Here is a 12,709-nt window from a genome sequence, read left to right as displayed (position 1 = left end):
GCTGCTGTAAATGGGACCAGAATTAGTTCTGTGACAGGCCAACTATGCTGCAGAACCCTCCAGATGAACAGTTATATTGTTCAAACCACGTATGCTTTTCCTATGATCATTTAAGCTGGTAGACAGTTTAATTGTAGCTCTTGCTGATAATGTTATCAGTACCTTTTCCTCCCCAAATTAGGGAATTTGGAAGAATGAATTAATTTCTGTAAAGTTTGATGCTAGGAATTTTTGAGGAAGAGATTAAGTCAGTTATATTTTTAAAGAGAGGACTTCAAAAAAATAAAAGTCATCATCTCAATAAAGAGCTAATCACATGTTACCAGAAAGAAAATTGCTAGCAAGCTTTTATGAGAAAGGAATCTTGACTTTTGACAACATCTAACAACCACAAAACAGAATGCTGCATAGCTCGAATTTTTGCAGTGAGACCTCTGAGGCACTTAGAATTAAGCAATTGCTAAGAGCTTTACTGGACCATAGCCAAAATGTTCAGAAACCATGCACTTTCTCTTAAGACTTGAATACTTTAGAGATATTTTCTATTGTATGTATATATTCCATTAGTCATCATCTTTCTCTGATGCTTGCTCAATGTAACAAATAACATTGTACTTAATACAGAAGCATGAGACTTCCCACTATCGACCATTTTCCATGCTGGAAATTAATAACGTGTTTTTACCCTGTGAACTTGATTCTTCTCTTAATTTATAATTTTTATGTTATTGGAATTACACAGAAGAGTTTTTTATTCAAAAGGGTTTTGCAAAATACATTCTGAAAATTGAAATAAATCACATTGACCTTAGCTTATAGCCTCTGATAATGACTTTTAAATATGTTTTTCCACCTGTGCCAATACATTGGCAACCATTTCCATGGTAAACAATTCTTCTAGCAATCTATGTAACGCTGACACAGTCTATGAGACATGAAAATTATCTAAATATAAGAAGTAAATCTAGAAAAAAACCCACACCAAATCTCCAACTCCCACATCCCTGCAAAACTTGTAGTTATAGTGGTAGCTGAGTAGGAACAGGTTAAGGCAAAATCAACATGTTTGTTCATTAAAACAATCTGAATAACTAGAAGTAACCATGGCATCCAATTGGTAATTTAATGCCAATTTCTCTTATCTTTAACAGAAAAACAAGACCCAAAAAAAAACCACCCACAAATTTTTCTTTCTATTTTATTGTGGATCCACATCCTAGTACTATAGCAATTATCCAGGCACTGTCAAGACTGAAAAAAAAAAAAAAACAAACAACCATTTTTCTTTCTTGGTAACCTTTAGCTTAGCACTTCAGAATAATATGCTCACTCTAGTGCAATTAGGTACAATAAATACGTGAATGACTATTCTGGTACATTTTACAAAAAGAAAAAGATATTTTTCAGAAGGAAAATACTTCATTATATAGAATTATCTTTTCCAATTTGCATATGAAAAGAATTTCAAAAGTTTTTGTATAAAACTATCATAGGCAAATCACTCAGAATGCAGCCAAATTTAACGAAGCTGCAATTTAAACAAGAAATCTCATGAGGAGGGACCATCTCAGGTGATTCCCTGCCCCTGTACTTGCCATGCATAATTTCAATTGCCCACAGTTACTACTCAGTAAAAGGATACTACACTTTGTTCTCATGTTTGGAAGCAGGAGGTTGTCACCACAAAAAATTCTATGACCAACACTTTAACCTATTCCAGATGCTGAGGAACAGCATCAACTCTCTGATGCCTTAGTTTCCTTAAGTCCATAGAAACAGTGTTAAAAGCAGAGTAGAAATTATAATAGAATCTTTAAGGGCAGAAAAGACCTTTAAGATCATCAAGTCTAACCATCAACCCACCACCATGTTTGCCATTAAATTATGTCCTCGAGTCCCATTATCTACACATTTTTTGAACACTTCCAGGCGGCCTGTGCCAATGCTTGGCAGAATTTTTCATGAAAAAAAACCTAATCTGAACCTCCCCTGAAGCAGCTTGAGACATTTCCTCTCAGCCTGTCACTTGCTACCTAGGAGAAGAATCCAAGCCACACCTTATTACAACCTCCTTTGTCACTATTTCGGAGAGCAAAAGACATGTCTCCTCAGCCTCTTTTCTCCAGGCTGAACCCCCTCAGCTCCCTCAGCCACTCCTCCTAAGTCTTGTGCTCCAGATACTTCACTTTGTTGTCCTATTACTGTCTTGAAGTGAGATGTGGTAATGTGAATAGAAAAACTGTATGTCTTGGCAAAGAGATTAATATTGTCCAAGCTTGGGCAACACAGTGGCTTCCTACAGTTTAGGAACAGTTGCTGACAACTTGCCTGGAGAAGTCAAGCTGATAAGGCCATAACTTGTATAAAAAATTAATTGATTTGAACATTTTAAATTAGCTTATAAATATAAAAGAATTTGGATGTATATGAAGCCAAAGATTAAATCACAGAAAAGGGTATGGCTGGAGAGTAAAAAGACAGTTCACTGGAGATTGTCCTGCACAAGCAAATAGCTGGGTAACTGTTTCAGTGCCTCATCTATAGCCCCCTGAATTCAGTTAGAATGCTTTAAAGAGAATTAAGGTCTGAGAAAACAAATTAAAAGCACAAACATATAAGCAGACATACATTGTCAGTGGGATGTTCAAGAGGTGGCACTGTGAAAGAGAATGGTCGACTTTCAAGTGGCCCCAAAAATAGTGTATGTAGAATATGCAGCTGGATTTTTTTCAAGTTGTCCTGTGAAGATTTGTGCAGGATGGGGGGACACAGGACACCTCACAAACAAGTGTCTCTGGGCTTTCATTGGAAGTGAGGAGATCTGCTGTACTGTACACGGATGGTGACAGCTGCTGTCCCGGCTGTCATACAGGGCACTGGAAGAAGAGCTTCAGCACTCAGAGCAAAACCTGCTGAAGCTTGTAATCAAGCTTTCTGGTATGGATTAGTATAATCATGTCCTGTGGAGAGTAGGCACAGATGGAGACCTGTAATACATGTTCACCAGTGAGTTACACACACATGGACAGGATGCAGCTGACCTTACACTCTTGGATTGTCAAGAGCCACTGAAATTGTTATCAGTCAATTTCGGCATCTGACTTGTGCCCTAAGAAAGAGGAAAACTCTTCAATCCTACTTCACCACTATGAAGCATATTTTTTAATCCCACAAAGAATATTGGCTTTTGGGTTTAACTGTGTGCCATACATAGATGTTCGTGGGAATGGACTCCATATATTTGTCATTGGAGCAAAATAATATATTCTGGTGGAAAATAAATAAATGACACTCCAGGCAAAAGAGTGACCACAATTCAGTGCTGTTAGCATGGACTCCTTTTTTTGTGATATAAATGCTAACAAGGTTTACTGGCAACAAAATTTGATTTTCTGGGTAGTATGAGATACAAAGAAGATGGGTGGTACTGCCTCCCTCAGAAGAAAACCTCGCACAAATTAATTTTGTCTGAGAGAAACTCTTCTTGCTTGCTAATTTGCAGGAGTATCATTTATTGTACTTCAGTCTCTTTTCCTTTTTCTTAGTCTTTAAGGGGAAGTGTGTGGAAGGGGACAGTATAATACAACACTCTTCTGTGCAGGCTTGTATATTTTTAATTGCAATATATTTTAATGAAATATATTTTAATTTATTAAATAGCAGAGAGGTAGCATTTATTTAATCTCAGGAATCAGGATGCACTAAATATTTAGTATTTTCATTTTCTTGTGTTAATATGGATGAGAAGAAAACTAATATCTTGCTTTAAACTGGTGTGATATATGTGTGAGAAAAATTGTTGAGCTGATTTATGCAGAAATGTGTAAATACATATAAAACCACCCAAACACTGACATGACTAGGCTTGTAATTTTCCTGAGCAGTTCTGATTAGTGACATGGTTCAGTTTACAGTGAGTTCATATATGCTGATAAAACAAGTTGGAGATTCCCCATTTGGAGGAAAGATGTCACACTATATTACACTTCAGCAAGGCAGAAGGGCAAGGATAAGCAGGGAAGAATAGCTTTTAAAGCTTTGGAATTTTTTTCCTGTTTATTGCATTTGAGATACTCCAGCACATTCTACCAAGTGTCTGGTTGCTGGTGCAGAGCTCAGGTCTTGGACAAGTACTGTACTGTACCTGCCAGCTCAAGCAGCACTAGATGCCTATTTAAGCTACTTCAGTTCCTTCTTTCTATTTCAATCATAGATGGAAATCAATATATCTCCCACCTTGGAAACATCACAGCTGGATGTTGGCTCAAGGCTTATCTTCCTTCAGAGGGTAGTGGAAAGCTTCAGCCCTGGGCGCAGGGCAGGGTTTCAGTCCAATGGGAATAAGATAACTTTTATAAAGAACTTTAAGAAAAAAAATTTCCAAGTTAATATCCACTGAACACAAATACATACAGCTATTCAGTTCTCAATTTTTCTTTTGCAACTAAATCAAAACCTTTACATAGTTAAAATGCAGTTGTAGATTTTTTCTTCTTTTCATTCTATCCTCTCCAAACTCAAAGAGAATTTCCTTGGTAGGTAACAATGCTAGAACATCTTTCACTGAGATATTCAAAATATCTTAGTAGGATGTACTTTGAAAAGGAAGTACATTTCCTCTGCAGCATAGGCTGCTGAGAGGAACTATGCCTATTTGACCAGCTGGAGTCCTGCCTAGTTGGTCATAGGAAAGAATTACGTGACGTTATGTGTTATACACAGGAAAATATAAGTATCGCCCCTTCCCAAAGCTCTGCTAGAAGCCATGAGACATTTTAAACTTCTGATACAGACACATCTTACTTAAAGAATACATTTTTAATATAGATTTATTAACAAAATGTGAACAGCTTAATCATGTTCAAAGTAAAAATGTTGCCGCTGGGAGTTGAATGCTTTCTGTTCTCAGCCAAATCTGACCTGTATACGGTGCTTGTGTGTTCCAGATATCAAAGAATCTGAACTGCTTTCTGGTGGGAATTCTTTGTAACATGCAGCTTTTATTAAGGTTAAGAGTTATTGAATCAAATACTGATGTAAATTCCCATCCTAAAAAATGATTAAGAATGCCTATTTTGTTAAAAACCCACAACATTTATTTTACTGGAGACATTTGTTTCTCATTTTAAATGTTTTTGCTTTCACATTTTTCTGCCTTGTGAAGTTTATTTTCTTAGTGTTGATCATTTAATCTTCCATTTTAGGTTTTGTCTCTGAATATATTGAGAAAAACTGTTATGGTTTTTGTTTTAACCAAAACCACAGAATGTGATAGAGCTTGTTAAAATCCAGCTAACTGACATGCTAATCTCACCTTTTAATTAACTTTAATTCATCTGATAAATGTCAAAGAAGCTTGTTATTAAATTTTATATTGTGTATAATAATGGAGAAAAGAATAATTTTATATGAAGTTGATAACATCAACCATTTGAAAGTCTAAAGCTAACCAGACAGAGAAGTGCATTTTAACAAGGTCCAGCATGTGAGGTTCCCATTCTAACATCATAAGCAGAGTCAAATTTTCTAAAGCAGATTTATCTGTTTCTGATTGTTACACAAAGTAGACAAATTTTATTGCACAATACCACTGAGAAAAATGAAACTCAGATGCCACGAGCACACTTATCTGAAAATGTGACTAGTAATTTTTTTAAAAAAAGAAGAATAAGGAAGAGTTTCTTTTCTCCATGCATTTCTGCATACACTTCTGGATGAAAGCATTGTACTTATATTGAATTAATCTAATATAATTTACACTGAGGATCTTATCTTTTTCTTTGTCATGTAATCTATTTATGAACTACTGAGGCAGTACAAGACCAGCAGGGTTATACAACACAAAACTACTGTAGAGAAAGATGGCGTTTGAACAGCAGTCAGGCTTTAATTGTGTTTGAATCTGTCAAGTGAAGATATAATCAAAGAAGTAAAAATGAATTGGCTAATATTCAACTCTGATTGATCTTCCTCATACAAAGTATCATGAATCAGTTGTATAGTTAACATGAATCTAAAACATGTTCAAAATATTAAATACAATTGAATATTAAGATACAATAAAATACTACGATGCAATAGAATTGCAGAGCTGTTTTGATACATCATTAACTACAAGTATTTCATTGTTGTTCAGATTTTTTTATAAAAATAAAGGTTATTTTTTGAAAGATGATATATTATATCATACATATAATAAATTATAATTACTCTTTTATTACGTTAATTTTTCCACCCACTCCTGATATCTCCTTTCACATAAGAACTTCACTGCCCATAAAAGCATAATGAAGTACTGCAGACATCACCTGAAATATATTAGACTTAATTGGTGGGTGTTCCAAATAATAGGAAGAAATAGATATAAACACTTTGCTTGGCTTTGTCCCATTCCTCTGGGAGATAAGGACTGATAAGATCAGTAGCAAAATGCTACAATATGTGAATCTGAACATATGCTGCTTGTTTCTGATTAAGGCACAAAATATAGGGAAGAGAGCAAATACCACTCATCAGCAGTCTGTATATACTTGTATGTGCAAAAACCTATCTCTCTATTGGATGCATGTAAAATATGTGTGAATCCTGTATGGTGATTAAGTTGAAAACCATGAAATACCACATATAAATATGACTCAAAAAATCATTATGCAGGAAATTAATGCATATGAGAAAAGATATTAAAGAAATAACATGCACCTTCAGCTATGGTCTTTGTGATGCTTCCTAGAAAACTCTGTCCAAATCTTCTTTAGTTTAGGTCTCTGATGTTCAAGGTGAATGAGTCTGAAGTGGATTTACATTTCTAGTGCTTGACTGAGCTGATCCCTCATTTGTTTTGCTCTATGCAACAGCTTACACAGTGCAGGTTTTTGGGGGTCTTGATAAAACCCACTATAATCTCTTAGATATGAGCAATAAAATGGCAACAGCCTGGGTTTGTGGCCATTTCCTTGGCAAATAACTGAAATTTTGTCATCTCTATACAACCTTGAGGTATGATTTGCAGAAGAATGATAGTTTTTTCTGTTTGAGGACTTCAGGCCAGGTCTGACATAGCAAAACCACAGCGCAACTCCTGCTGAAAATAAACAAACAAGGGAAAGGATAGTTGCTATGCTATACTTCTTAATCTGAGCACTCCTATTTGAATCTGGGCAGTTACTCCTCTTACAACAGAGATAAAAATCAGGTCTAAATTTGTTCAATGCAGTTGGATCTGGTTATTTGATTGAAAACCCTCTCTATCTAATGCTAAAATGCATTGCATTTTCTGTGACCATTTTTCTTTCAAGCCTGCCAAAGTCCATGGAATCTGCATCAATATAAACAAATGAACTGAAACCAGAGACTATGAAAATTAATTACTGTCCAGACTTCACACAAGATTTTTTCAAAAGGCCAGGTAGGTGAGGACTATTTCTCAAGAAGCAGAATATGGGAGTAGGTGAATTCCAGGAAAATCAGTTATACCAAAATTATTAATCCTTCTTAAATAAACATAAAAAAGCACTAGAGTGACTGCAGAAAACAACTGACTGAAGGATAGTTTGCCTGAAGAAAAAGCTCACACAGTTTATAGAAGTCAAATTAAAACATTTCTTAATACATTCTCTGTCCTCTCTCAAACTACATGATCCCTGTTCTTATCAGCATGGATCCTGTAGTGTATCATGGAAAGAGCAAGAAATGGAATGTGATTCTTATCTCCATTTGTGATAGAAAACCCAATAAATCTCAGAGAAAAGACTACAAGTGAATTATGAGTGCCTCACTGTCCTATCTATACAACACATTTTTCTTGTAAGAATGATGGTGTTGATTTAAAAGCATGAAGAGAGAAATAAATGGAAAATAGGAAAAGAAAAGTGGGGTGTTTTTATCTTCTACCACAAAAAGGATGCTTACTGTTTTCTTTTCACCTTTCAGGGAAAATTACAGAAGCATCATTTTATCATTTGTGGAAATTATGACTGTGGTAGAGCAGGCAATTTTTAATGAGTTTTTGCAGCTTTTAGCTACATAATCATGAAGATATACAATGCTATGTCTAAACTGGGAGCTTTCTGATCTCCCTGTCTTTGCCACTGTCATAGACATGCTGTAGGTTGGGCATGAGAATCCCTAAACTCTAGTTGTCTGCAAGCAACTTGATTATGAAACACTTTGATTCACAGATCTTCTGATCTAGCCAGGCAGCCTAAATGTCCTACAATGAGATACTCTCCATTTGGTCACTGGGAAAAAGAGACAGGCAGACCTTCCTACAAAAGAAAAACTTTAAAGAGTAATATTCTTTCATAATCACCACATATAAACTTCCCTTTAAAAATACCAAAGTTTCTCATCATTTATTATCAATTCAAATATGGAGAATAATCACAGTTGATGTAATATGATATAACTGGTACCTACTAAAGTTCTGATAAATGTAGCTACCTGTTGGATTCCAGAGCCCTCTATGCAATATCTGGGTTACCTACAGCCTTGCTGCCATAAACTTGATTGTCTGCCCAGTTATGTAACCTCCTTCTTCCAAATTTCTTCCTCAACAAGCTCTAGTATTGATATGTAAGTACAGCAAGGATGAAGAACACAGGAAGTGTTTACCTTGATCTTTCTGATAACAAGGAACAATATTGATAGGAATAGGCAGATCTACTGATTCATTGCATGGCTTTGAGGATGGTGTAAGGGAGGCCCTGGAGAGAGACCGACATAAATCAGAGGGCTGGGCAATCACCCCCATGCTCCCGGGATGGGCTAACCCTGGATGTATGGACAGACTGGGGAATGAGGTGCTGGAAAGCAGGGCTGCAGAAATGGACCTGGGGGACCTGATTGACGGCAAGTTGAACATGAGTCAGCAGTGCCCTGGCAGCCAGGAGGTCCAGCCCTGTGCTGGGGTGCATCAGGCACAGCATGGCCAGCTGGGCAAGAGAGAGGATTTTCCTGCTCTGCTCTGAGCTGGGGTGGCCTCGCCTCAAGTCCTGGGGCAGTTTTGGGCACCACAAGAGACAATACGTTACTAGAGAGCATCCAAAGGAGGGCAAGCAAGAAATAATGGGTATTGGAAACAGCATCTCCAGGGCAGTGGTCACAGCACCAAGCCTAACAGAGTTCAAGAAACATTTGGACAATGCTGTCCAGCACATGGTATGACCCTTGGGGTGGTCCTGCACAGGGCTAAGAGTTGAACTCCGTGATCCCTTCCACTTCAGCATATTCTGTCATTCTGTGAACTACTGTACTTGCATGCCTAGGTGACATTCATGTCTCATTTACAAAAAAGTTTACATTTCTGTTAAGTGTGACACTGTGGCTTGTTTTAGTTTAGGAAAAAGACAGACAAATATTTTTCTAAAGGATTGAACTTTCTTATCAACAATAAAGTACTCTAGAGATGTCCCACCAAATCCTATTATGTTACTAAAATTGCACATTATTATATTGGGATTGGTTCAATTTATCCTTTGGACTGCAGCTCCAGGATGGGTAAAATGATTCTGAGATCCTATTTCCATTATTCTCTGTCCAAGCCCTTGGGAAATATGCTTAATTTGCAACTTTCAACCAACCTTTCATAGATGCCAGGAACCACAGCAGGATGTTTTCAGGGGGCATGTGAGGAAGGGCTGGTTGAATGTGAGGTCATGAAATGAAATATGTAATCAGCTCCTTTCCAACTAGAACTCTCTCCATTTAAAACATAAAACCTGCGGTTCTTACCATTGTTTTTTCTTTTTATTTTATTTTAAATGGATCTTTTGCTGCAAAGCCAAACTATCTCTCTCTTCTACTAAAACACTCCCCTAGAACAAATGAGCATTTTTGTTAATGCATGTGGATGGTGGAAGAATTATGATTCTGTTGGATAAAATCTCTTTGTTTAAAATAGTTGCCATTTTTCTAAAGAGAAATCAGACACCTAGTTGGTGTTTTGTTATAGTAAACATAAGGTCACTGAGAGGAAACAGGCTAGATGAAAGATCATCATAGTATTAAATTACTTCCATCTGCAAATGCTGTAAATTTTGTAGACATAAAAAGAGAAGTTATGATAAGAACTCTGAAGTGTTGTGTATCTGGACTTTAAAATGCTATTCTGCTAAGGACTTTATTCTACTGCCAAGATTAAGAAACATGAAGTAATGATTCAGGAGTTGGGCTTTGTCAAACGAATTCTGCTCTAAAAATGTGCTCCTTCCTCTTGGATTTTTTTTTTCATTCTTTATGGGAAAGATGATCTTGGGTTATTGACTATTTATTATTATTTTGTATATACTATTTTCTTAGTTCTTGGCTTGACACTAGTTCTAAGATCAAGGCTGAGTAAACTTTAGAAAAGTACAATCTAATTTGCTTTTTCTATTTGTTAATTGTCTCTAAATAGACATAACCTTTTTTTTAATGTATCTTAAGTGATGAACCCAAACAATCTGCTTTTTATATACACATTTCTGCATGTACTAAGTGCAATTTTAACATCTAATTATTTTATAACATTTATTTCAAAAATTAAGTTTTCTAAATTTTCTCTCTGTTTCATCACAGCTGTTGTCATCATTCATTTCACATGGCATTGTCTTGCTTCATGACTATGTTTTCAAAACAATATCTTTTGAAATTTTCTGGAAGGACTTTTAATATATTGTCCCATGAAAAGATATGTTAATTATTGCTCTTCCAAAAATTTAAAGACATAGAAACACAGGATGAAATGAATGTAGTTCAAAAAATTTGTAATTCCTGTAATATTTATTGGAAAAATATATATATAGATCAATAAATAAATTTCAATTCTTCGAGCATGATAAAAAATATTTAATCTCAACTGTGACTTTTTTTCTTCTTTGCTTCCTTTGAAGAAATTTACTTACAATTCTTCAAAGATATCTTTTTATGCAAAAGGATTAATGTATTTTTTTATTTTTATCAGTTTAAAACAGCATATTCGTTGCAGCTCATTACATGCCCTGAGAAAAGTTGACATGTGAATTAAAGTTTTTCTCAAGAAGGTCTTGCATACTTGCCTAAAAAAATACATTACAAGTATAACAAAAACATATATGCACAGACCACAGATATAAACATTTTACAAGGGTAACTCCCATTCCCGTCTGTCTTCTCTTGTGTATCAAACAAATTACTGCAATGTAACAAAGGAAAGGCTGTTCTTTAAGCTGCTTTTCAATTGGAGCCTTGTCTTTATCTATGCAGAGAGAGAACAAAAATGTTTATTTACACATGTGGTTCTTTATAGTTGTTACTCAAAAGTGCTGGGTACAAACATCTAGGATTTCTGCAGTGAAAGTAACACAAACGCACACATTGAAGATAATGGCCATAGGTGAAAGTTCCATTTGGCAGTTGTCCACACAGCCTGAAGATATTAACAAGGAGACTTTAGAGAGAGATGCCAGATTTCTCTTCATCACTACCCAAAACATTGTTACAGAGATGTCTGGCTCCAGGTCCAAGAATTTCCAGCTAAAAAGAACTCCAGGAGTTTTCTTTGATTCTGCTTTGGAGGGGCCCCCAGATGCCCTCCCCAGGAGATGATGATGATGATGAAAGACAGTGATGAAGAAGGCTGGAATTTTTTTAAGGAAGACCCTCTCCAAAACCTTCAGTCTTGAGGACTAAGCTAAGAAAGAAAGTAGAAAATATGTAGACCCAGGGGGCCTTAAAACTTGTGGCTCTGCTGTGTTGGGAAACTTTCAGAACTACACAGTAGGAACAGAACCATGCTTTTTAGTAAGAATATTTAATTCAAATTTAGGCTTCTTCCTGAAGTATTTTAGCAATATAGAGGTTACAATCTGTCTTCTGATTGAATTATTTTATTCTGGGAAACTTTTCTCTACATTGGTATACTGAATAGTTGGTCAGATAATAACACTTGAAAAACGTTTAAAAGAGAAGATCACTAAATCTTAGAATTTCCATGCAATTTTAAATAATTGGGAACATATTAATTTTCATTCACTCATTTACCTGAAAGGCCCATCAACTTTCTCATTCAATTCAAAAGTATTTTCCAGTCAGTTAAAACTGAAAGTTAGTGAAAGTTATTTCATTTTGTTACTTGCAGAAAAATAATTGGTTTTTGGTGCTGGCAGGAGATATAGTGGAATATTTCCATGGCAAAATAGCAGTTGAGGTATTATTATAAAATCCTGTAACTACTGTAAGTGGATCATGAAGGCAAAAAGCAAAGTATTTTAGAAGTGGCCAGTCAAAGATCTGTTCTTTTATTTATATGTTCTGAAATTTGTTTCAGGTATTGAACAGTTGAAATATTTATTTCAACTGTCGCACCAACTCTTGCGACAGCTCTGTTTCCAACAGAGTCCATTACCTACCTATAACAGGAGTCATAACAGTACAGAAATTATAGGGTAAGATACAGTTCCTGCTCCCTGGATGAAATGCAGTTGGCATGCTCAAAACCCATTCCATGATGGCTCCCCACACACAGGACCTGCACCAGCTAAAGGGGATGGAACGGAGGTGAGTGGAGTGCAGGCTCCACACCACAGCCAGGCTCTGCTGAAATCCCTGCAGGGAGAGGAGCTCAATGGCACTTTGCAGCTGATAAACCACACAACACCTGTCAGCCAGGGGAGACAGAAGATGTCCTGCTGCTGAGCCAACACCTGTGGCAAAATCGCTCTCCTCAGACAAACTTATTGGCTCATTACAGCCT

Source organism: Passer montanus, unplaced genomic scaffold (genome assembly GCF_014805655.1).
Source record: "Passer montanus isolate IOZ18808 unplaced genomic scaffold, ASM1480565v1 scaffold13, whole genome shotgun sequence".
NCBI classification, from domain to species: domain Eukaryota; kingdom Metazoa; phylum Chordata; class Aves; order Passeriformes; family Passeridae; genus Passer; species Passer montanus.
This window is presented reverse-complemented; position numbering follows the sequence as displayed.